A 25659-nucleotide genomic window follows, 5' to 3' on the forward strand; every position below is an offset into this window, starting at 1 on the left:
TATTTTCGTAACTTCATTAACCTTTGAAATCCTCACCATCTAGTACCTGAGGACAACGGATAGGCTAAAGTCTCACAGCAATCAAAGTCAAAATGAATTGTCTAAAATCTCACCTGATATATATAAATAAATAAATAGAGAGAGAAATAAATAAAATCTCACCCCATCACCCAACAGTGTCCCTGCCTCTGGCCTTGCCCCCCAACAGTATCCCTGCTTCTGGCCTTGCCCTTCCTAAAATGTTCCTTTATTAAAACAAACACTTTATAAGATTGTTACAGCTGAGAGTCCAGTTTTATTTGTCTCCAAACGAAAAAAAAAAAAAAAAGGAACCAACAGAAAAGAGAAAATGAGGGAACTGGTTTATAAAGCTATTTTTCGAATTAGAATTTTTATCGTCCTTCCACTTTGTGATTCATTATAACAATTCAGAATTTACTTCCAGAATGAGGAATCAGGGAAAGTTTTATGGAGAAGATATCATTTGAAACAATGACCTTGAAAGATGAGTAAGATTTACACTCTGAATGGGATGTAGCCAAGATGTCTGTCTTGTCTTAAATTAATGATGTCTGCTTGAGGTAGGGAAATATTCTTCCAAAATTCTGTGACCTTTTCTTTTAGTTTAACTAAAAAAAAAAAAAAAGCCTATAAAAAAAAACAGTGTGTCATTACATTTTAAAATGTTTAATATTCCATAAAGGCATAAACTCTTTGCCCACAAGAGAAAATTGTCAGTATCATGTTGGATTGCTATAATGGAACACCGGAAACTTAAAAAATTACACCTACTCTGGGTTGAAACTCAAAGCATAGAAAGCCCCTGAGATCTGCAGAAAACAAATATTCAATAGCAAAGAATAGAGCGGAGACGGAGCGCCATTTGTGAACTTAGTAAGTACCTGAACAGTAGGTGGCAGTCGAGCTCAACAGTAATAGGACAGGCTTCCATTCTATTACATTAAATTCCAGGAGGCTGTAGTCAAAACAAACAGCCTGGTTGTAAGGGTCTCAGATGATTCTGATAAACAAAAGAAGATGATGGCATTTATAATGCATGTAAAATACTCAACACCTTACAGGTGTTATTACTTTTATTATTATTTTGTGAGATAATAAATGGCATTAATGTGTAATCATCTTGTATTCTATCAAATAGTCACCTAGCATGTATTAGGTGCCTACTGGGTCATCAGCACTTGCCCTCAAAAAGTAACAGCTAATGTGGGAAGGCCAACACACCCTACACAACTAATGAACAGAAACTAAGAGAGTAAGTACGGAAATTTTGAAGTACAGGTTTACTTTCCCGGCTCTGTGTTTCTCTACCAGGCCTTGAGTAGTTAGTAGAAATGGAGCGTTTGAAAGTAGTTTGAAGAAAGCCGATCTACAGTTGCCAAAAGTAGCAGGAGCACTTGAGATAGAGAAGACACTGCCTGTATGTGCCATTGATGAGCAGTTTTTCTCCATGTGCTTGACTGTAGCAGGCAGCTGAGTCAAACTTGATCACCTCGTGCCTATCTTCCTTGTGTTCTTCCTCCCTTCATCCCGTAAGCAAATCAATCACCAAATTGTGATCTAATAACTCTTGAAATCCCCCACCTCTCTCCATCGCCAAGGCTGATGCCACCACCATCTCTCACAGTACTTAAGGAGAAAGCCTCTTAGTTGGTCTCATTTCTTCCAACAGGGTTTCCCTCAAGACTATTTTTCCATTTGGTAGCTAAAGCCCTCTTTATGTTCTAAATTTCTTTTTTCTTTTCTTGTAGGTCCTTTTGTGATCTAGCCCCTTAGGCAGTGATCAGCATCACAGATCTCATTGTTCCTATTCTCTCTACCTGGCACGACAGTTCCCAAACCCCATTCCCAGCAGTTTGCACACCAGCTATCCTTAAATAGCTGACAGTTTCCTCTTGAGATTTTGCACCCAGTTCAAATCTTGCTCTGGTGGGGAAGTGTAGGACAGGGACCAGCATCATTAGCATTCCCTGGGAACTTTATTAGAAATATTTCACTCCAGGGGCACCTGGGTGGTCAGTCAGTTAAGCGTCCGATTCTTGATTTCAGCTCAGGTCATGATCCCATGGTTTCATGAGTTTGAGCCCCACATCAGGTTCTGTGCTGACAGCACGGGGCCTACTTGGGATTCTCTGTCTCCCTCTCTCTCTGCTCCTCCCCAACTCACACTCTCTCTGTCTCTCTCTCAAAAAAAAGAAAGAAAGAAAAAAAAAAAAAAAAAAGGAATGTTTCACTCCAGAGCTACTGAATCAGAATCTGCACTTAAAGAAGATGCCTAGATGATTTTTATGAACATCAAAGTTTGAGAAAGCACTGATTTAAAGAATCTGGGTGTTCTTTCTGCCTGGTATACATTCACCTTACCCCCAATACCTTGTACCTTGGCCTGCTAATTCCTGTCATCCTTCAGATCTCCTCTCAGCTGTCACTGCCTCTAGGAAGCCTCTCCTGATTCCACACCCGCCAAAGCCCCCAAAGCTATGGGCTCCACTTTATGTAGGCTCCACAGCCCTATGTAATGCTAACAATAGTTCACACTGTGTTCCAGACATTGTGCTAAATGCTTTGCATATATTGGCTCATGTAGTCCTTGCACAATTTTCTGAAATTAGTTTGTATTCTCCTTTTACCAATGAGGAAACTGAGGCACAGAGATCTTAATAAGTTTTCCCAGGACAGTTAGAAATAAGTGGTGGAAGGAGGAGTCAGACCCAGGCAGTTGGGTTCAGACTCTGTGCTCTTCATCACCATGCTCCATTGCCACCCATGAGACCTGAGCCCACCTTGGTTACTTTCCCTGATTTCACCTCTTAATAAACTGTATTGAGGGACGCCTGGGTGGTTCAGTGGGTTGAGCGTCGACTCTTGGTTTTAGTTCAGGTTGTTATCTCATTGTTTGTGAGATCAAACGCCACCTCAGGCTCTGTGCTGATAGAGTGGAGCCTGCTTGGGATTCTCTCTCTCTCTGCCCCTCCCCTGCTCTCTCTCTCTCTCTCAAAATAAATAAACATTAAAAAAAAATAACTAAATATGGGCACCTGGGTGGTTCAGTGGGTTAAGTGTCCAAGCTCTTGGTTTTGATTGAGGTCATGATCTCATGGCTATGGTTTCAAGCCCGGTATCGGGCTCTGTACTGATAGTGTGGAGCGTGCTTGGAATTCACTCTCTCCCTCTCTCTCTGCCCCTTCCCCCCTACTCTCTCTCTCAAATAAATAAGCCTAAAAGTAAATAAATAAACTGTATTGAAATAGATTCCTGAGGTGTCCATAACATTCCACTAGACAATAAGCTCCTTGAGGGCAAGGACCATTTCTTGATTATAGTATGTCCAGCAACCAGCTTAGTGTCTATACATAGAAGCCATTCAATGTATATTTGTTGAATAGATACCCTGTATTTTACTGAACATATTTCACCCTGGCCTCTCCTCCCAAATCTGACTGATCTTAGATATCATTGCAGATGTTTATAGCAGTGTTCTGATGAGAGTAGGAGGAAGGTGGTATTATATTTTTCCCACCTTGCAGATGAGGAAATTAAGAGCAGATGAATAACTTGTCAGTGATGATGATAATTTCTTAGGTTTGTTTGGTCACTATGTTACAATTCACGTTATATTTTCAAATATGTTATCACATATGCCTCTCTCAATGACCTGGTGAAGTAGGAGTGGAATTGTTCCTGGCTCAGAGAGGGAGAACTGAGCCCAAGGGATGGTGATGTCCTTTAAATGGCAAAACCAAGCAGAAAGGCAGAAACCCAAAGACAACACTTACGTGTCTAAAGTTCAGTGCCATCACACTAATGTAATTAGACTTACTTTGCACTGCTTTTATCTGTTGAGATCCTGAGCTATGGGTGTTAGGAGAAGACAGCCACTGCTATGTCAGCAAAAGAGGGCTAAAGTTTCATGACACAACCACAACAAAAGGAGAGCTCTGGGGGCAATGATACGATCAATGGGCCTATATTCAGATACATTCTAATAGCCACATTCCTTATGTCTGTTCACTGAGCCACTTTGGTTTTTGGAACCAACCAGAACAGCAACCCGGCATCTTAGAAGAAGGTGACAAACTGGACGGATGAGGGACTGTTGCTATTGCACATAAAATAAATCAGCCCAAGCATGGTTGCTTAAAACAACATCCAGCAGTTGGTAGCTAGAGCTGGAGTAGTAGGAGGGGGAGAGGCTGAAGCATCTGGGCACTACCCAGCACCCTTCTCTGTAGTCTCCAGGGCTCTCCCATGGTTTCCTTGGGAGTCAATTTGGTATTTCTCCTGGTAAGTTGGCCACAGGGCAGTTGGGCTGCATACAAAGCACTCTGGAGTCCAGAGTGAGTATTCCCAAGGGTAAAGCAGAAGCTGCATCAACTTTTATGACCTAGACTCTGATGTCACATAATGTCACTTCCACAGCACTGTCTTGATTTTAAACAGCACAAAACCCCACCCAGTTTCAATGGGAGAGGGTGTAGACCCCATGTCTCAACAGGAGCAATGTCAAATGAATGCATGCCACAGGGATGCAGTTGATAGTGGGAAACCTATGTATGAACTCAACCACCCCTGCACACTCTGGCAGCTGCGAAGAGGAATAAAGAGAATATTCAGAAAGTCAACACACTCTTTTTGGCAAAGTGCTTCTCTGCTCATAGCCATAATGAAATGAACTAAGAATATGCAATTACATCTAATTGGATATAATTAAAATAAAGAGTCACATCTAAAATAAAGGCATAATTAAGAAGTGGGAGAATTTACTAGGTGGCAATGTCAACAATGCTAATTAAGTGATCACTATTGGAGTTTATTTTATCGTCACTGAACCTAAGTTGGGGTCAGTGTCCAATAAAGCAGGGAAGCAACTTCAGTCTGCCCTCGACTCTTTTAGTCACAGCTACGTCGCTTCCCATTTTTTCCCCCACATTATTTACAGGAGGCTTTACGTATAATTTTAAATGTGACATGTAGTTTTGTTTTCAGTCCTTTAATTTGTTCAATAGACTGTGACAACTGTTCCACTTTCCCTCCCCATGTCTTCCCTTACTGTGCTTCCTTTGGCTTTCCTCCACTGTCCTTTCCTTTCCCATCCTATTCTGCTCTTCTTACCCCATCGTTTTTTCTCAGAGATGACCACCCAAAGAGGACAGATCCACAAGTGTCACCCCACAGATCACAAAGTAATTACCAAAGGAAAAGCATATCTTTATAATGGAGAGATCTGGTGATCATCACGATAACCAAGTGATCAACAATGCAACATCCAGTCATTCTGAGCCTCCTGCTGTGAGACAGTAATAGGCACACAACATCTCCTGGGATATGCCCTGGCCAGATGTGCTTACCTTGAATCTAAGCCTGAGAAACCACCAGACACATCCACAGAATGGGATATTCTACAAGGCAGTTGGCTTGGGCTCCCCTAAAAATTCAGTGCCGTGGAACACCAAAACAAAAGCAAAAGGCAAGAGGCCCATTCCAGATTCATGGGAGGTAAAGAAAGGGATGTAATAACCACGTGCAAGGCAAGAAACTTGATTAAATCCCTGACCCCCCCAAAACCCCCCAAAAAACTACAGAAGACTTTGGGGCAAAGTGTGAACATGGATTGTATGTTAGTTGACATTATTGAGTTAATGTTGATTTTTTACAGATGGGATAATAATAATGTGATTGTGTAGGAGGAAATTGTCTTCTTTCTCAAGATACATGCTGAAATGTTTAAAGATGAAGTATCCCGATGTCTGCAGCTTCCAAATGTTTCAGAAAAATATATATGGATTGTATATGTGTGCATATATATGCATGCACACATAGAGAGAACACACACATATACACATACATAGAGAATACACACACACACAAGGATGAAAATGTGGCAAATTATTGATAATTGGTTAATTTGGGGGAAGGATTTAAGGATATCTCAGGTACCAATCTTCCAACTTTTCTATATGCGGACATTTTTCAAAATTGAGATTGAAAGAATCAAAATAAAAAAAGACATACTGTAATATAATGGTCATTAATGCAAGTTCTGGCAGCTAAACACCATAGCAGACTTGGAGCTGCGGCTTAGCACTGTATCTAGTCTGGAGTGGCTTGGATTGGCAACTCGATTTTAATACAACCCTGACAGAGAAGTATAATTGAAGACCCTCCTGAGAAAGTTTAGATTCCAAAAGATCATCAAAGACTACGGAAAGACTGGGCACTAGTGACTCCTGCTGTGAACTTCATTGTTTTATTGGGTTTTTTTTTAATTGTTTAATTGTTTTATTGTAAGGGGTTACTGGTAGGAGTTCAAATATGAGTTGCCAAATCATGCATTCAAAATTTCAAGTCCACACAGTATAAACTTATACCAGCCAGAATTTCTGTACATCTGACATTTTCAAATCCTGAAATTCCACCTTCTGACCACAGTTTCCTTTTCCTAGCCTTCTTTTACACTCAACCTGCCCTGCTCAGGTAGACTCTGAGTCCCTGCCAGCCTTCTTTAACTCACTTCCTTCCCTGCGCAGGCCCCATGCCCTCGTCCGTGGCTTCCGGGACACTCTAGTGTTCACTCCTTCACCTGTATAAAGGCAAGGACTGGGTTCCACTGATCTTTGTAGCCCCGGAGTTGAGCACAGTGATGGGTACACAATAAATATTTGATAAATACATGTAAATGAAATAGAATAATCTAATCCAACCCTCTCATTTTACAGATGAGGAAACCGAGGCTCAGAGATGCAAAACAACATGCCTAAAATCAAACAACTGGTGAGTGGCAGACCGGGAAGGAAACCCATTTCCTTGGGGCTTTATTTTTTTGTGTGTGTGTTTGTTTGTTTGTTTGTTTAGAGGGAGAGACAGAGCACAAGTGCAGAAGGGGCAGAGAGAGAGGGAGAGAGAATCCCAAGCAGGCTACATGTTGTCAGCACAGAGCCCGACGTGGACTCAATCTAATCAACCTGAGCTCATGACCTGAGTTGAAAGCAAGACTCAGATGCTCAATCAACTAACCCACCCAGGTGCTCCTTCTTATAACTTTCTTATCAGTGCTCTTTCTACTGCCAAAACTTCCTTCTCCATCACTTAAGTCTAGTTTAGTTTTTATTTTTTGAGATAGGATGGCTGGGGAACAGGAAAAGAATGAAAAGCCAGTTTGTCTACACATACCAGCTAATGGCCCAGGACATGTCTCTTCATCTGGCCTCTGCTCTCCACTTCCTCTGTCTGCTCGTCCCCAAGGAGCATGGAGGTATATGTGACTAGGCACCAGGAAAGATGTGGTAGTTGCATCCTCTGCCGGATTTCTGCTGCATTTTTAATCAGTGTCTCCCTGGTGAAAAGTCTCCGGTACCTTGATTTACTTTCACTTTTTCTCCTTGGTTTCAGTGTGTGTGTGTGTGTGTCCCTCCCTCAGGGTTTTGTTTCTAAGGAGCAATGGAAGTCTATTTTCTACAACTTTCAATTTCTTACCCGAAGATTTAAGAGGATATTCTGTCATTATCAGTGTCAAAGATGGAAAAAGCCAGACACGAGCTAAAGTGGTCAGGACAGATTGTCATCAGTAATACATTATTGCAGTAGGGAAGGGTCCAGAGTGAACTGAACTCAAGTTCAGTTTGTTCAGAGGTGACTGGGCATTTCCAAGGGAGAATGGGAGAATAGGAAGGGGACTTGTACAGAGGCATGGAAGTGAAACATTACAAAAGCTTGGTCAGTGTAAATGCTATTAGGCCAGCTGTGTCTGTTAGGGGACAGTTAATCGAATTTAAGGTTCTATCCTCTCACAGACTGGGAGACAGGGGCCCTATACTTCCTGAGGATTGTATTTCAAAGGAATGGATTTCAGGTCTGTGAGAAATTCATTCCTGAGTTGTAGGAGATACATATCCATCCAGAGGGACAGAGGAAGGATTCACAATTATAAGCCCCTTTTAGCAAATCCTCCATAGAGGCTGACGGGGGCCTATCATCAGGTGTTGGCTAGAACAAACAGTAAATTCTTTAAAAAAAATTTTTTTAACATTTATTTATTTTGGGGAGAGGGAGAGAGACAGAGCATGAACAGGGGAGGGGCAGAGAGAGAGAAGGAGGCACAGAATCGGAAGCTGGCTCCAGGCTCTGAGCTATCAGCACAGAGCCTGATGTGGGACTCGAACTCATAAACTGTGAGATCGTGACCTGAGCTGAAGTTGGAGGCTCAACAGACTGAGCCACCCAGGCACCCAAACAGTAAATTCTTTCGGTCACCTTGAGCTTTTGTGTTTTAAGGTGGGTAAGGGTCATCCAAGGATGTGGTCTTGAACTGTTAGAAATCAAGTTAGTGTGTATATAAAATATATACAATAATGGAATATTATTCAGCCACAAAAAATATCATCCATATATAAAAAATATATATGAATATTACTATCATTGATGGACCATATATTCCATTACATTGACACTGGGGCTGTTTCCATACTTTGGCTATTGTAAATAATACTACAATAAATATAGGGGTACATGTATCCTTTGAAAAAAAAAAAAGAAATCAAGTTAGTGTGTATTCAAGGATTCAGAGTGGGGGTGAGGGGAGGAAGGGGGTTGGATAAAATCATTTGTGCAGAGTCTGCAGTTTTTACAGACCAAGGATGAGGCCTGATCAAGAAGGCCCAGATGACCTGACTAGAGTCTGACTGAGGAGAGACTTTTTGTCATCGCTACCAAGGAAACATGAAACATATATTTTTTTTAATTTTTTTAACGTTTATTTATTTTTGAGACAGAGAGAGACAGAGCATGAGCGGGGGAGGGGCAGAGAGAGAGGGAGACACAGAATTGGAAGCAGGCTCCAGGCTCTGAGCCATCAGCCCAGAGCCCGACTCGGGGCTCGAACTCACGGACCGTGAAATCGTGACCTGAGCTGAAGTCGGTCGCTTAACCGACTGAGCCACCCAGGTGCCCCGAAACATATTTTTTAAATGGGCCTCATCCTCAGATTTCAATTTTAAATCTGAAAACTGAATATGGCCACATATCTATGTGGCTCACACTTGACATTCCTTTACTCATTCCCTCCTTTCTCTCCTTTGTAATATTCCCAGTCATATCAGTTTCTCACTAGACCATATGCTTTTTTAGAATGACAGGTCTATATCCTATTTATCTCAGTGCTTCCTCCCCTCTCAGAGCTCCTCACAGTGCCAGGTGCATAGAGGACACTGGGCAAATATTAATGAAATAAAGGAACAATCAAAAAAGGGGTAACCATGTCAGTCATCAGTTCCAAAAGGCCAGAAGATAAAGTTGGGGAAGCAAGGTGAGGGAAGTTCTGACACACTACTGATTTCAAAGGAATAATCTCCTTGGGGCATCCTCTACCACCATCACCAAAGATAGTTATTTGCCCTTGTTTTCTAAAGAACCAAAGAGAATTCATTCTTAGAGAGAAAGAGAAAGAGAAAAAGAAAAAGAGAAAAGAAAGGAATAGAAAAGAAAAGAAAAAGAAAAAAACAGTGTTATTACCCATCCTGGCCATTGGTAGGAAAATTGACTCTGTAGTAAAACAACATTTTCTCCCCATGTGTGTTTAGGGTTAGAGGGAGGCCTCAACAGATCATATTAACACACGCTGCTAGTCACATAGGGGTGGGATGGTCACTTTTACTCTTGTCTTACCTGCAAAATCAGGCTAGCAACTCCTACAGAACCAAGTTATGCTAAGCATCGAGTACTGTTTATGAAATAAAGCTGTAAACTGTAAGGTGCCATGGAAATATAAGACGAAGATGATGTTTAGGTTTCTATTACAGCTGAGTGTGTTGTTGGAATGATGGTACATTCAACCCAAGTGGCGTCTTCTCATTGTTTTAGTCATGCAGGAAAAGGGAAAATTCAGGTACACATAAGAGAAGCTAGCGGGTTATCGTCATGCAGGAGAAAATGATAGGGGAGGACTTAATGAAGCCAAGCTCTGATGATCTGTGCTTTAACCACTATTTTCTCCTTTGAGGAGGAGTGGGAGAAAGCTTGAATAGGCAGGTATGAGCTGAATTGTGTCCTTCCCAAATTCATATGTTGAAGTTCTAACCCCTAGTGCCTCAGGATGTGTATTTGGAAATAAGATCTTTTAAGAGGCAATTAAAGTTAAATGAGGTCATTGGGGTGGGCTCTAATCCAATATGACTAATGTCTTTATAAGAAGAGGACAGTGGGACACAGACACTCTCAGAGGGAAGACCATGTGAGGACACAGGAAGAAGATGGCCACCTGCAAGTCAAGGAGAGAGGCCTCAGGGGAAATCAACCCTGCCAACACCTTGATCTTGGACTTCCAGCCTCCAGAACATAAGAAAATAAACTGTTGTTTAAGCCCCCAGGCTGGTATTTTGTTATGGTGGCCCTAGCAAACTAGAACAGATGGTCATCCTGTTATTTAAAAACAAAAACAAAAACTATATAACACAAAAGATTAAGAAAAAATTGACAAGAACAATCCAGGTGATTCCGGTGTCCCTTACTCCTCCATCATGGTTCTCCATGTGACGTGACTCTCATCTCTGGGTCGTGTTTGAGCCACAGCTCATCAGTTTGTCCTCATAGCTTCCCCACCCTGGCAGTAGCCCTTATCCTGGACACAAGCTTCCATGCCTGCCCACCATGGGAGAAGAAAATCAATGGAGGAAACTGGAGAATGCTGTGGACTAAGCAGGCTGGACCCCTAGGTCCATACTACTTTATCAGAGGGCACACCCTGGGGACAGCAGTGGCCAGTGGCAGAGAGATGCTGCTGTGTGGGTCAGATTGTACCCTGTGGCAATCCAGAATTCTTCCACAGGCAGTCGACTCAGAGAAAGAATGTGGAGGCCTGCCTCAGTACTTATCAACTGTGTGGCCTCAGGCAATTTACTCAACCTCTCTGAGCTTCAGTTTTCCTACGTATAAAATGAAAATTACCCGCCCCGCATGCTGTCAAGAGGATGAAATGGAATTATGTAATTATTTGAAATTCATAAAGCGGCCAGCACAGGCTTAGCACACAGCTGGCTACATCTCAAGTATTGATAAAATTGGAAACAGGGCATCGTTGTTTTTTGGTCCTCTGGGCACCTTCTCCTTGACTCCTAGGACCGTTCCTGTAAATTTGAACTGTTTATGATGGTGAGAAATGCAGATTCCTTCTGTTCCTAGGAGGATTGCCAAGACCTTTCCTGTGACCATTTTTATAGATTCCAGGAAAGGGCATTTTGATAGTGTATCTCGTTCCCAGGTGTCCTGTACAGGTCCTCTAGAAGGGCAGGTCTGGAATGCTGGAGGCCACCCCTACAGGTGTGGACACTGATTTCTGTAGCTTGTTCTTGAACTGCCTTTGAAGAGAGCCTCCTCCTGCTTACCTTCACCCCCTTGAGGTCACCTTGGCGGTGACTGCAGATTATTTTTAGCTGTAGGCAGTGTTTCTTACACTGTGTGCAGAACATTTATATCAGAATTTTGGCGGGGGGCGGGGGCAGAGGGAAACATGCAGATTCCCAGGCTCCTCCCCAAACCTATGGAATCAGAACCTCTGGGAGCCTATGCTTGTTCCCCTAGCTCCTCAGGTGACTCTGAAGCTACAGGTGCTGTCACCTTGATACAGTGAGTATTCAACTAATGGTGGCTAGCATATGTATGTGATGGGGAGGTGAGGCAACAATAGTTATTGAACATTTACTATGTTCCGGCCCTTACATACTGTGTATGCTTCCTATGGATGCTGTAACATATTACCACAAACTTAGTGGCTTAAAACAGCCCACCTTTGTTCTCTCATGGTTCTAGAAGTTGGAAGTCTGAATCATTTGCACTAAGCTAAAATCAAGGTGCTTGTGGGCAGAGCCACACTCTCCCAAAGGCTCCTTGCCTTTTTTACCCTCTACAGCTGCATCCCTGGCCTGGGGCTCCTGCCTCCATCTTCAAAGCATCTTGCTTCAGTAGCCACCTTGCCTTCTTCCTCTGTAGTCAACTCTCCCTCTGCCTCCCTCTTATAAGGATACTTATGATTGAATTTAGGGCCCACCAAAATAATCCAGGATAATCTCCCCATCTTTTTATTTTTTTAAGTTTATTTATTTATTTTGAGAGAGACAGAGACAGTGTGAGTGGGGGAGGGGCAGAGAGAGAGGGAGAGAAAATCCCAAGCCGGCTCTGTGCTGCTTGCGCAGAGCTCGACAAGGCACTCGAACTCAGAAAACTGAAAGATCACGACCTGAGCCGAAACCAAGAGTTGGACGCTTAACCTGATGAGGCACCCAAGTGCCCCTTGGATAATCTCCCCATCTTAAGATCTTCGACTTAATTACTGTTGGTTTACAAATCGGTCCCCGTATGTGGAGCTTAAGAAGAGACCAAAGAAAGAGGCAGACCGTTCCAGATTGGTAGATGACAGGTGTAATAAAGAAGGGAAATTCACACAAGATTCCTATCAGGCAGCTGCAAGACCAGTGGATCTCCATGCTCACCCACCAGAAACTTAAAAGTTTAAACAGAGGCCTTAACTGGGTTTGATCACATATACTATCTAGGTGGTCTCAAAAACACATTGCTCTCTCAAGGCTGCATTCTTGAAAACACCATTGTGGAAATGGTGGCAGAATGTACATTCCAAGCACATGGAAGGGGATGAAGAGCCTCCAATTGTCTGGGTCCAGCTGGTGGGTCACATCCTCTCAATGGACCTCTAATAATCACATCTGCCAAGTCTCTTTTGCCATATAAGGTAATATTCACAGGTTCCAGGGGTTAGAACCTGGATATTTGGGGGGGGGGGGCATCATTCACACACATTATTTTTTAATCCTCAGAACAATACTATGAGTTGGTTAGTGTTATCCCCATTTTCCAATGGGGATCCCAATTGCAATCCCAATTGTTGATGAGGGAACAATTTTTAAATTGCAAACCACACAGCTGGTGGAGGAGTTAGGATCTGTGCCCAAGACTGACTGGTTTTAAGACCTGTGATTCCTGCTAGACATCAGATTGAACTATAATACCTGACACAGGAATACTACCAGTCACAGCTTGTCGGTCTTGTAGACGTCTAAGACAGCCATTAAAATGTCCCAACATGATGCTATTCTCAGTCTCTTTCCCAAATACAGGTGAGAAGTCCAGCTCTCGAATTCGAGTGGGTTATTGGAAGACAGGGTATTGACAGACAAGCCAGGTCTTTGCCAAATTTTTGGAACACCCGAGAAGATATAGATGATTACCAAACAGCCCACTGGGTCGATTCTTGAGATGGGAGCGGCTACTTCCATTTAGAACCCTCATGGTAGTTCTGCACAATTTAAGTAAAAAAGATTATATAGGAGGGGCGCCTCTGTGGCTTAGTCGGTTGGGTGTCCAACTTCGGCCCAGGTCATGATCTCGCACTTCGTGAGTTTGAGCCCCACGTCGGGCTCCGTGCTGACAGCTCAGAGCCTGGAGCCTGCTTCAGATTCTGTGTCTCAACCTCTCTCTGCGCCTCCCATGCTCATGCTCTGTCTCTCTCTGTCTCTCAATAATAAATACAAAATATTAAAAAAAAAATTAAAAAAAAGATCACATAGGAGAAGCAGCTAGGCTAGGTCTCAAAGACAGCCTTAAAAAGGCACATCCAGGCTGTGTTAACCAACCTTACTGTGGAAATCATTTCACAGTACATACTTGTATCAAGTCACCACACTGTACAACTTAAATTTACATATGTTCTATGTCATCAATAACTCAGTAAAGCTGGTCAGGGGTAGGGGGGGCAGAAGCTGTCTTCTTATTCGACAACATCTCTGAGGTTGCTATGGTTCTGCAGTGCCCAGCCAAGTGCAAAAGCAGGACCTGAAGAATTGTTGTAATAGTGACTGTAACAACTATCGGAAGTGTGTAGTTATTGGAATGTCTGTAAGTTAGCACTATGGAAACACAATGGCAAATGCTTCATGAAGCCCAGCGAGGTAGAGATAAGTAAACAGGGGAACCTTCTGAGTAGAGAAGCAGAAAATAAGAAAAGGGATATATAGGCTTCACTGCAGGAAAAAAAAGTAAAAATAGACTGTTAGACTTCTATCATATAGATATAACTTAATTACAATATCTAGTTTGCAATAAAATACAGTGTTCTCAAAAAGGAGAGAGACTAAACTTTTTCTATTCCAAAGTGTAGGAAGGAATCCCAAATTGGATATTTTAACCTTTAAACAGAACATAGTCTCCACTTAGTGTTCTCTCATTTCTAAAAAGGTTGTGCATTGTAATTTAAATCACTCTGAAGCAAAACCACCTTTAAGTTCTGGTCAATGGCTTATTTATATGTATTTGATATATCAAAGAATTAGGATGGTTCTCCAAAGTTAATTGCAATGGGATTCATCCTGGGTTCTAAGTTTCTGTATTTAGATGGGCTTGAAAATTCAATACTTACTCTCTTAGCACCCTCAGATTGCCTTTATGTGAACCCAAACTCAGTCCAAAGTGTTTGAATCTATCCATGATCCTAATCACCCATCTTTATTTAGGTCCCACCTTCCTAGAGTCAGGAAGAACAAGTAGAAGTTTTTCTCAACAGGAAAGCTCATCAGGAAAAAGCTAGTGCATGAGAACAGAGGAAATGCAATGAACGAAGCACTACAAAAAAGAATAAAGGTCATTTCAACCTTTTGTATCAAAAGGAATCAGGACTAGTGTGGGTAGCAGACGGTAACCAAAGTTATGAAGGCAATCTGTTTATTACTTGACATTTGCTTTTGTGTATCCTTTGTCCGTAAAGGTGAACTCATCAAAGTTCCTAACACACACTCACTCAGTGCCAGTTTCCCATTGCACCTTTCCTTTTATGCCATTTGAGTCTACAAAAGTGAAATATAGCTCTATCTCAAACTAGAGGCACCTGGGTGGCTCAGTCAGTTAAGCGTCTAGCTCTTGGTTTTGGCTCAGGTCATGATCTCATGGTTTGTGAGTTCGAGCCCAGCATCAGGTTCTGTGCTGCAAGTGTGGAGTCTGCTTGCCCCTCCTCTGCTCATTCCCTCCCTTCCCCCCTCTCAAAATAAATAATAAAAAAAATTTGAAATAAGTTCTAGCTGAAATAAAGCTCTAAGTTTAAAGAAACCATGCTCAGCAATATGGCAGAATGCAAACCCTATTAATCCTTTTAGCATAAGACACCTACAATTGTCTATTTTTAAAACAATTTTTTTTGAGAGAGAGAGAGGGCACAAGTGAGCGAGGGGCAGAGAGAGAGAGAAAGAATCCCAGGAAGGGCAGCAGGAGAGAGAGAGAGAGAGAGAGAGAGAGAAGTGGGGTTTACCCAAAGCGGGGCTCGTGTTTTTACCTGAAGTGGGGCTCAGGCTCACCCGATGTGGGACTGGAAATCACGAACCCTGAGATAATGACCTGAGCCAAAGTGAGATGATTCATGACTAAGCCACCCAGGTGCCCCTAAAACAACAAATATTTACAAATATTAAAAAAAAACAACAAACTATTAAGTGCCTAGCCAGCTTAGTAAAAGTAAAAGAAAATCCTCAAAGACCAAAATTAATATAAATCATGGATTCAGAGAAACAAGCAAGGATATGGAAAAGTTACTGCTCAAGGAACATCTGGAGGCCTGGAGTTTCCATTTAAATGGTTTCGTTAAGGGGGGCGCCTGGGTGGCTCAGTTAGTTAAGTGTCCGACTTCAGCTCAGGTCATGACCTCACAGTTCTTGAGTTTGAGCCCCGAGTTGGTCTCCACACTGACGGTGCGGAGCTTGCTTGGAATTCTCTCTCTCTGCCCCTCCCTTGCTTGTGCATGCTCTCTCTCTCTCTCTTAAAGTAAATAAAAAGTTTTATAAAATAATAAATAAAGAGTTTTGTTGAGGGGAAAGGGAGACAAAGCCTAGTACCCACACAGGTGAGAAGTCTACCTACCTAGAGACCTTTGTTTATAAGGCTGGGACCCTGAAAACCACACCTCATTTGGTAATCCAGGGGAAAAATCCTTTCTCTCTTGAGATATTAAGGAAACCTGTCTCTCTTGCCCTTTCCTCTAGGTGAAAGGGAGACAAATATGTTTAAGAATTTGCATTTTACCCTCACACAGGTGTAGGACCAGAATGTATACTGTTTGAGAATCCTGGAAGCACCAAACTGATAATTTACTTTAAAGACATCCTGGATTGCTAATACATCAGGTGCTTGCAAAAACAAATGTAAATATTCACTCAAGGATTACACCTTAAACCCGAGTCAAGGAACTATTATAGATAGGCTCCATGGAACACGATCTCACAATGATAAATTATAAGACACACGAGGAAACGGTCACTTGAGTGACAGTCAAGGGAAAGAAGAAACAGTAGAAACATTCGGAAAAGACTGAAGACATTACAAAATAAAGCAAAATAAATATTGTAATGTATTGATTGAAAGAAATGGGGTGTTAGAAGTATGACCTTGGAGCAAACATGAAAGCATTCTGCCAGCTTTACAAGCAATAACTGAGACCTGCCATGAGACCTGCCATGATTTGTAATACACAAACAAAAATTACAGAGTATCTGCTCCACACTCTACAAAGACATGCTAAGATATGGCCATAAAATCTTAACTGATATTAGACAAGATAGTATTTTACAAGCAATTACTTTAGCAAACAACCTAATGTAAACAACATAGTTCTGCATTAAAAATCTTTCCTCCAAGACCCTCAGGGGATCTGTTATTTGATTGTCTACTATACGTACCATAAAATTTTGACAAGGCTTAATTCTGTTTTCCCTTTGTGTTAACATTTTTGGAGGTCCAACAGAGATACCCACTACTCAGAGCTTGCTCCTCAACTCCTGAGCGGGGGACATTTTGGCAGCATGCCAAAAGATCTTTGTCTCTCTTGACCTTCTCACCTGGGAAGCCATCACTGACCAGAGAATCCAAGTTGTTACAGTGATTGGGAACTACCGAGGTATTACTGGTCAAAACTCCTGAAATTGGCCATGAGATTATTGAAGCTGAGTGGTGAGTACATGAAGGGTTCACCATAAGTTGTCTCTACTTTTGTATGCATTTGAAATTTTACATAACAACTTTAAAAATAGAATCTGCTATAGAACACTCCTCTCAACAACAACAAAATGTATATTCTCCTCAAATGCACGTGGAATATTCTCCAGGATGGATTATATGTTAGACCATAAAACAAACCTTAATAAGTTTTTAATGATTTAAATTATGCGAGTATGTTCTATGACCACAATGAAATTAAATTAGAAGTCAATAACAGAAAGTAATTTGGAAAACTTACAAATAGGTGGAAACTAAAACAATACAATCCTAAATAACCAATAGATCAAAGTATAAATAATAATGGAAATTTAAAAAAATATTTTGCAATGAATGAAAATGAAGATACAACATACCAAAACTTATGCCGTTATGGGAGTGCCTGAAGGAAAATTTATAGCTGAAAATGTCTAAATGAAAAAAGAAAAGATCTCTAATCAATAACCTAACCTTCCATCCTAAGATCCTGGAGAGAGGAAACTGAACCTAAAGCAAGCAGAAGGAAGGAAATACCAGATAAATATTAGAACAGAAATTAATGAAATAGAGAATACAAAAACAATAGGAAAAAAAGCAATGAAACCAAAAGTTGATTATTTTAAAAGATTGATAAAATCAATAACAATTGGCCAAGAATGAAAGAAAGAAGGCTCAAGTTACTAGAGTCAGAATGAAAGAGGAGACCTTACCACCAACCTTACATAAACAAAAAGGATTATAAGGAATACTATGAAAAACTGGTAATTAAAAAAAAAGAAAAGAAAAATTGGTGATATATAAATAATTTATATATGATGAGGTCAGATGCATTTAGGGTTAGATGACCTTAGACTACTTGTATGACATGAACAAGTTCTTAGCAGGATGCAAACACCTGAAAACAACTCAAGGTGAAATAGAAAATTGAAACAGACCTATATCAAATAAAGACATTAAGTTAGTAATAAAAAAAACTACCTACAAAAAAAGCTCAAGCCCAGGTGGATTCATTGATCAATTCTACCATTTAAGGAAGATTTAATACCAATTCTTTACAAGTAAGAGAAGAGGATACTTCTCAACTCATTCTATGAGCCAGTATTACCCTGACACCCAAACCAGACAAAGACATCACAAGAAAACTACAGACCAATATCTGACGAATATGGGTGCAAAAATCCTCAACAAAGTGCTAGCAAACCAAATCGAGCAGCATATAAAAAGGGTTACACACCATGATCTAGTGAGTATTATCCCAGGAATGCAGGTTAGTTTAGCACCTGAAAGTCAATTAATGTAATACACCGTATCAATAGAATAAAAAAACAATACACATAATTATCTCAGTAGATGAAGGAAAAGCCCTTGACAAAATCTAACACCCTTTTTTGATTAAAAAAGAAAACATATTAGGGGCACCTGGGTGGCTCAGTTGGTTGAGCTTCCGACTTCAGCTCAGGTTATGATGTCACAGTTCATGAGTTCGAGCCCCGCTTCAGGCTCTGTGCTGACGGCTCAGAGCCTGAAGCCTGCTTCGGATTCTGTGTCTCAACCTCTCTCTGCCCCTCCCCTGCTGATGCTCTGTCTCTCTCTGTCTCAAAAATAAATAAAACATTAATAATAATAATAATAATAATAATAAAGAAAATATATTCAACAAACTATAGAAAGGAACTTCCTGAACCTGATAAAAGACATCTATGAGAAACCACAATTCACATTATACTAATGGTTCCCTAAGATCAGGAATGAGGCCAAGTGTTCTTGCCACTTCTATTCAATATTGTACTAAAAGTTCTAGTAAGGAAATTAGGCAATAAAGCAAAATAAAAGGTATCCATCCAAATTAGAAAAAAGATTTAAAAAAATAGAGAAATAAAATTATCTCTATTCACACTCAACATACTCTTGTATATAGAAAATCTAGGGAATTTACTTAAAAAGAAACTATTAGAACTAATAAGTTCAGCAAGGTTGCAGGATGCAAGATCAACACATAAAAACCCATTGTATTTCTATATGCGTGCAATGAGCAATCTGAAAATAAGGTAAACAATTCCATTTACAAAAAAGAATAAAATACCTAGCAATAAATTTAACTAAAGAAGTATACAATTTATGTTCAGAAAGCTACAAAGTATCATTAAATGAAATTTTGGAAAGGTATCCCATGTTGGTATATTGAGAGCCTTAACAGTGTTTAAAAGACAATATTCCCCCCAAAGTGATCTGCACATCCAACATAATCTTTATTAGAATCCCAGCTAACTTCTTTGTAGAAATTAACAAGTTGATTATAACATTCATATGGAAATGCAAGAGACCCAGAATAACCAAAACAATCTTGCAAAAGAAAAACAGAGTTAGAGGACTCACACCTCCTGAATTCAATTTACTATAATGCAATGCTAATCAAGATTGTGTGATAATGGCATAAGAATAGGTTATAGATCAATGGAATACAATTGAGTGCCCAGAAAGAAACCATATGTCTATGGTAAATTGATTTTCAACAAGGGTGCCAAGACCATTCAGTGGGGAAGAATATTCTTTTAAACAAATGGTGCCAGAACAACTGTGTTGCCAAATGCTAAAGAATGAAGTTGGAGCCCTACCTCACACCATATACAAAAAATTAACTCAAAATGAATCAGACCTGAATGTAAGAATTTAAACTATAACATTCTTAGAAGAAAATATAGGGCCAAATTTTCATGATGTTGGATCTTGACATAGATTCTTAGATATTTCATAAAAAACATGAGCAAAAAAATAGATACATTGGACCTCATCAAAATTAAAAACTTTTGCACTTCAAGGGGCACTATCAAGAAATTTAAAAAACAACTTGCAGGATGGATTAAAATATGTGCACATTATATATTTGATAAGGGATTTGTATCTAGAATATATTTTTTAAAAAAACTCTTACAACTAAAGAATAAAAAGAAATAATTCAAATTAAAGATGAATAAGGTCTGAATAGACTCTTCTCCAAAGAACATACAGAAATGGCCAAAAAGCACATGAAAAATGCTTGAAATCAGGGGTGCCTGGGTGGCTCAGTCGGTTAAGCATTGGACTTTGGCTCAGGTCATGATCTCACTGTTTGTGGGTTCAAGCACCACTTCAGGCTCTGTGCTGAAAGCTGCATTCTGTGTCTGCATTCTGCATTCTGTGTCTGCAGACAGACACATTCTGCATTCTGTGTCTCCCTCTCTCTTTGCCCCTCCCCCACTCACACTCTGTCTCCATCTCTCTCTCTCAGAAGATGAATAAACATTTTAAAAAAACCTTTTTTTTAAAGAAAAATGCTTGAAATCAGAAAAATATAAATCAAAACCACAATGAGCTACCACTTGAGATGTCTAAAATCAAAATGTATACAAGAATGCTTATAGTAGTATTATTCATAATAGCCAAAAGGTGGAAACCCAAATGTCAATCCACTGATGAGTAGATAAGCAAAATGTGGTCTATGCATACAATAGGATATTATTCAGCCCAAAAAGGGAGGAAGAACTGATACATTCTGTAGCGTGGATGAACTTTGAACACAGCATACTAAATGAGAAGCCAATCATAAAGGACTTCATGTCATATGACTTCATTTATATGAAATGTCTAGAAAAGGCAAATCTACATGGAGAGACAGAAAATATATTGCTGATTTCTCAGAGCTGGAGGGTATGTATGGTGAAGATTAGGGGATGATTACTAAAGGATATGGCATCTCTTCTTGAGGTAATAAAAATGCTCTAAAATTTCTTGTGGTGATGGCTGCACATCTCTGTGAATGTGCTAAAAACCATTGAACTGTACAGTTTAAATAGGCCATGGGTATGGGATGTGAATTATATCTCAACAAAACTGTTACAAGGAGAGGGCAGAGAGAGGGAAAAGCTATAAGGGCAGACATACAAGTTAATGTAGGGGTTCGTGCTTAACCTGTAGTAAGCCATGTTTCAGAGAATTGCTCTAAATCAGCACTGTTCAATAGAAATTTCAGTGAGGGGGCGCCTGTCACTGAGGGGGCTCAGTCAGTTAAGCATCCGACTTTGGCTCAGGTCATGATCTTGAGGTTCATGGGTTCAAGCCCCGCGTCGGGCTCTGTGCTGCCACCTCAGAGCCTGGGGCCTGCTTCAGATTCTGTGTCTCTGTCTCTCTCTCTGCCCCTCCCCAGCTTGCACTCTGTCTCTCGTTCTCTCCCAGAAAAAAAGTAAACATTAGAAAATAAATACATAATTTTTTTTTAACTGTAAATGTAAGCATGTGTATTTAATGAGAGTTGCAACAACTAATGGCTGCATGTGAAACACTGCAAATTATGTGAGCCTCTAGAATCAATCACTCCACCTTTACTGCCTGGATCAATTTTTAAGTGTCGTGTTTTTCTTACAAATTTTTAATAAAAACGGTGATTATATGTTCTTCAAGTATAATCCTAAGATTCTTACTTAGCTTGAGACCTTTAAGTTATCCACTGAGGTAATTAGGGAGTAATCTTTATGTATCTGGAAATTTTTCAAAGGAAAAATTTCAAATTTGTAAATAAAGAGAAAATAAGGCCCATGCTCATGTTGTTTTGGCCTACATCTTCTTGTCCATATAAACACACGTAGCTTCAAAAATGCTGATTCGAAGGGGCACACGCACCCCAAAGCTTATAGCAGCTCTATCAGCAATAACCAAAGTACGGAAAGAGCCCAAATGCCCATCGACTGATGAATGAATAAAGAAGATGTGGTGTATATAAATACAATGGAATATTACTCAGCGATCAAAAAGAACGAAATCTTGTCACTGGCAGCAAAATGGGTAGAACTAGAATGTGTTGTGCTAAGTGAAATAAGTCAGTCAGAGAAAGACAAATATCCTATGATTTCACTCACATGTGGAATTTAAGAAACAAAACAGATGAACATGGTGGAAGGGAAGGAAAAATAAGATAAAAACAGAGAGGGAGGCAAACCGTAAGAGACTCTTAAATAAAGAGGACAAATTGAGGGTTGCCGGAGGGGTGTTGGGTGGGGGAATGGGCTCACTGAGCGATGGGCATTAAGGAGGGCACTTGTTGGGATGAGCACTGGGTGTTGTATGTAAGTGAGGAATCACTGGGTTCTACTCCTGAAAAACCAATATTATACTATATGTTGACTAACTTGGATTTAAATAAAATGAAAAAATGAAGAAAAAAATCATTAAAAGTAAATAAAATGTTTACAAAATTTAAAAAGCAAACACATGTATCTTTAGGACACTCAGTGAAGATAGTAAAAACCGATCTATTATAAGCATTGCCTAATAACATGCCTGGTAAGATGAATTATGTGTATAAAATTAGAGTTTCAAAGGGTTTAATAGCATCGGCATTTAAACATTATCTGGGCACAAAGCCAATCCAGGCAAGTCATGGGGGAGCCCTGGGAAGTAAGAGGCGATGGGCCGTCAGGGCCTGCGGGGAGGGGTCCCCACCGCGATAGCATGGGACCTGTTCAGGATTGCCATGGGGCCTTGCAGGGTAGGGCTGTGCCCAGGACAAGCCCTGTACCTACTGGTGAGCTTTGCCACAACGAGGAAATGATAGGCCTCTGGGTGATCCTACAGAGGACTGTGAGCTCCCGGCTGAGGGCTTGAACTTTGCTCTCCCAGGTGACTTGTGATTTGCCTTCTGTGCTGGCTGTAGAGCCCCTAGAGATTGTCCCCACTCTAGGGGGTGCTCTGGTTTCTGGAAAAGACTACTAACATTTGTACACAGTTGGCTTCACCTTTTGGATACTTCCGGACTTTATGCAAATTCCTAGTGTTTGTAATATTACCTTTGGGCATTGTTGTTATAAAATATATGAGACCAGTTAATCATGCAGCCAAGATAATGGACATTTCTTGTTTTCTTGTACCTTTGCTTGTATCTTAATAAATTAACTATTCTCTTCTGTTTTAATTAAAAGACTTTATTTTTTATAGCATTTTTAAGTGTACAGAGAGTTCTTAGGGCACCTGGGTGGCTCAGTCAGTTATGTGTCTGACTCTTGATTTCAGCTCAAGTCATGATCTCATAGCTTGTGGGTTTGAGCCCCACATCTGCACTGTTAGTGCACAGCCAGCTTGGGATTCTCTCTCTGTGTGTCCCAGTTCATGCGCTCTCTCTCTCTCCCTCTCTCAAAATAAATAAATAAACTTTAAAAACAACTTTACAGAGAGTTCTCATCTACTCCTACCCCACCCCTACCAAGCCAACACAGCTTTCCCTATTATTTACATCTTGTATTATAATGTACCTCTTTTATAATTAACCAATACTAATACATTATTATTAACTGAAGTCCACGGTTTCCATTAGGGTTCACTCTTTGTGTTGTACCTTCCATAGGTTTTGAAAAATGTGGAATGACATGTCCATGATTTTTGTATTGTGTCGAATAGTTTCACTGTCCTGCAAAACCTCTTCCTCTAGTTTTCAGTTTAGTTTTAGTTGTATTTCTTTATATATATATATATATATATATATATATATATATATATATATGAGACAGAGGGAGACAGAGTGCGAGTGGGGGAAGGGCAGAGAGAGAGAGACACACACACACAGAATCTGAAGCAGGCTCCAGGCTCCAAGCTGGCGGCACAGAGCCTGATGCGGGGCTCGAACTCACAAACCGTGGGATCATGACCTGAGTCGAAGTCGGATGCTTAACTGACTGAGCCACCCAGGCGCCCCTTTTAGTTGTATTTCTGACATCCAGCCCCAAATTGAGAACCAGGTGGGTTTTTTTATTTTCCCAAAATGGCCTAAATGGTTTTTGACTACCATTTTTGATTTTCCCAAAATGGCCATTTGGTGATATCCGGAGGAATATACATGCCTCCAGCTCGAGTAACATATGCAGGCTCCAAAGGCAAGAATCAACACCCAAGTGCAAAAATGCCCAGAGGTGGGGAAATTTTATTCCATTTGCATAACTAGTTGCCTCACTTGCAACCAGCATAACCTTCAAATATCTATAAAGGTGTGGTAAAGACATTACACATTGCTGGGTCCCTATGAATTGGATTTTCAGTGCTTGTTGACTACATCTTCATAAGCATGTGTATTTTCAGAGTAGGTGAAGTCATTCCCTGTCACAAAGCACTCCCTTATCCTGTCAAAGACATCAGGACAGTATGTCATTCTTTCCAACCTGGAGAGTGATGTCAGCTCACTCCGCAGAGGCTCACTTTATTGAACTGTTTTTGTTGTTGTTGTTTTGTTTTAATTTTTTTACGTTTATTTATTGTTGAGAGACAGAGAGAGACAAAGCATGAGCGGGGGAGGGACAGAGAGAGAGGGAGACACAGAATCCGAAGCAAGCTCCAGGCTCTGAGCTGTCAGCACAGAGCCTGATGTGGGTCTCGAACTCAGAACCACAAGATCATGACCTGAGCCGAAGTCAGTCGCTCAACCAACTGAGCCACCCAGGCACCCCTATTGAACTGTTCTTTTGCCTTATCAGGCTGGTTTTTGGGGCCATTTACCAGTTTTACTATTCATATCTGTATCTACATTTCCCAAACACAGAAATGTGAAACACATTGATACAAGTGTCAAAGCCAAATTGGCTAATCTAGTGAGTGAAACTGAAACGTTTTGGTCTCTTTCCTCTTTACTCATGAGAATTCATTCCTCTGCGCAAAGCAAACAAACAAAAAATACCACTGAATCCTTATGAAATAGCTCCTGGAAGGCCTCTGCATTTTCATGTTATATCCCCATGAAAGGACACTACTTGGGGTGACAATACATCCTAGTTTTCCCAGCACAGTCCTCGTTTATGCTGTTGCCTGTGATGGTTAATTTTATGTGCCATTTTGCCTGGGCCACAGGAGGCCAAGATAGGTGGTTAAACATTATTTTGAGTGTGTCTGTAAGGGTGTATGTCTAGATGAGATTAAGATTTGAGTCTGAAGACTGAGTATAGCAGACTGCTCTCCCCTCTGTGGGTGGGCCCCATCCAATCAGTTGAAGGCCTCAATCCAGCAAAAAGGCGACTGAGGCAGAATTTTCTCTTTTAGTCTTTTCCTGCCCTCCTCACACTAGCTCTCCTGGATCTCAGGCCTTTGGATTCGAACTAGAACTACACCATCTGATCCTGGGTTCCCAGCTTGCTGACTGCAGATTTGGGATTTCTCAACCTCCATAACCATGGAAGCCAAGTTCTTACAATAATTAATTAATTATTAATAAAGAAATAAATATCCTATTAGTTGTGTTTCTCTGGAGAACCTTGACTAATGCATTATTCCAGTGTAATTTTTCATAACCCCTCCCCCCCATTTCACTCTCAAAAATGTTCCAGTTTGGAAGATAGATTATATGGCTACCCTAACTCTCAGCCGTCACGTTCTGATATGATCAGCACAGACTTCTCTAGCACAGACAGTGTCCCCCTGAACTACGGAAGACTCAAGACAGGACATCTCATTTTAGGCCCAGCTTGCCCCTTGCTGGCCAAAGCCCGGTGTCTGCTTCCCTCATCACAGGCAAACTGGAGCCCGTGACTGCACACAGGACTGAGGGGAGACAACCAGAGCTGCCTTGGGATATGGATGGAAGCAGAGAGTGGGACTCAAAAGGGAGAGGCTCAC

General features: G+C 40.8%; 1 long non-coding RNA gene across 1 annotated transcript in view; it reads left to right on the plus strand.

Moving 5' to 3' along the window:
- The window catches only part of LOC125923239 (uncharacterized), a 34967-nt gene that overhangs the window by 423 nt on the left and 8885 nt on the right, over positions 1–25659 (plus strand). The window contains exon 2 of the long non-coding RNA XR_007457960.1: positions 6735–6789. This is a non-coding gene — a long non-coding RNA (uncharacterized LOC125923239). The remainder of the gene's footprint in view (positions 1–6734; positions 6790–25659) is intronic.

The sequence above is a fragment of the Panthera uncia genome, chromosome B1, assembly GCF_023721935.1.
Source record: "Panthera uncia isolate 11264 chromosome B1, Puncia_PCG_1.0, whole genome shotgun sequence".
NCBI classification, from domain to species: Eukaryota; Metazoa; Chordata; class Mammalia; order Carnivora; family Felidae; genus Panthera; species Panthera uncia.